Source organism: Nannospalax galili, unplaced genomic scaffold (genome assembly GCF_000622305.1).
Source record: "Nannospalax galili isolate Female #2095 unplaced genomic scaffold, S.galili_v1.0 scaffold844, whole genome shotgun sequence".
Taxonomy (NCBI): Eukaryota; Metazoa; Chordata; class Mammalia; order Rodentia; family Spalacidae; genus Nannospalax; species Nannospalax galili.
Genome location: NW_008351662.1, coordinates 1,318,668 through 1,320,074, shown reverse-complemented (window position 1 = coordinate 1,320,074; position 1,407 = coordinate 1,318,668). Strand labels below are relative to the sequence as shown.

The 1,407-nt window shown below is 29.1% G+C and overlaps 1 pseudogene; it reads left to right on the top strand.

Moving 5' to 3' along the window:
- LOC103746446 overlaps window positions 1–1,407 on the top strand; it is a 65,885-nt pseudogene that overhangs the window by 33,019 nt on the left and 31,459 nt on the right.

Below are 1,407 nucleotides of genomic sequence, written 5' to 3'. Positions count from 1 at the left end.
ATCTATCTATCTATCTATCTATCTATCTATATCTATCATCTATCTATTTATCATCTGTCTATTTGTCTATTTATTCTGTCTGTGTCTCAAATGCTTTAGCTCAAAGCAATTCTGAAAAACTTGTACAGAAACTCTGTGGGCCAAACAATCTTAAATATTTTAGTATCTGCCTCTTTAAATTTTTTGTTGCTGTTTTTGCTAATCTCTGCCATAGAAGAAACTGAAATGAGCAACATGATCTGGGGAGGTTAAATTATCTGACTTTACCTTTCTGACATTTTTAAAAAGAGAAACGTCCATTTAGAAACAATGGAGAAGAAAATGATTTAATTTCTAAAGATATTTTGTAGAAACACTCCCTTATAAATAAGTACTATAAAGGAAATTATAGCTTGATGGAAAATTTATGACATACTTCACTAAAATAATCATGAGTGGGCGGCATTAATGGCCTAAGTTTGATAGTTCCTAATAGCTACTACAGAGTCATTTTAATGATCATCAACAAAATATTATTACCTATTTCTTTTCAATATATGGAAGATTTTCAGATCCCATCCGTTTAAAGTTTATTTGCAACATACATTGTTAGAGAGAACAAGCCAGGGAAAGAATAAATTTTTTTTTGGTTATACATGTCATATACATTTTTAGTGACATACACATAGCTACACCTTCTCAAATTACAGTTTTATTATGCCACTGCTGTTTACGTTAACTTCCATTAAATCTATTGTGAATCATAGTTTAAAATGGATCACAAATATTACTTTCATCATTTCACAATTTTCTTAAAAAACATATTTGTGATATTTATCATATTGTAATGTTTACTGTGAAGATGCATTTCATTACAACAGCATTGACATATTCAGTAACAATTTTCAGAGCTAAGATGCATCTCTTTCAAAACTGGCTGTAAATTTTGGGGTTTACAGTTGAATTATTACAGTTATACAATATTGTACTCAGTATAAACCCTATAAGACAAGACTAAATGAGGTTTTAACCTTTAAATAAGATCTCCATTTCGTTATTAAAATACACAGTTTCATGCAGAAAAATTCATTTTTAATGCAATTCACATTAAGATGTTTGCATATGTATCTCTAATATCTATATATCTGATTATTACTAGTGATAGTTGGTTACTTTCTGAGCTCCTTGGCATCTAAGCATGGATGTAAAGTCATCAGGTAGATTTCAATGGTAATGTTTTTCACATCTACTAATTATTAAGGAGCAAATTTTTATGCTTTGAAGAATTAATTTTATCATTTTTAAAAATTTTTAATAACTACACCATTAGAAGAAGCATTTCACTACACCTTTAACATATTCATTAACACACTCCAGAGCAAGAGTTCATCTTTTTCACTAATGGGTGCAAGTTTCTAGGTTCACAGT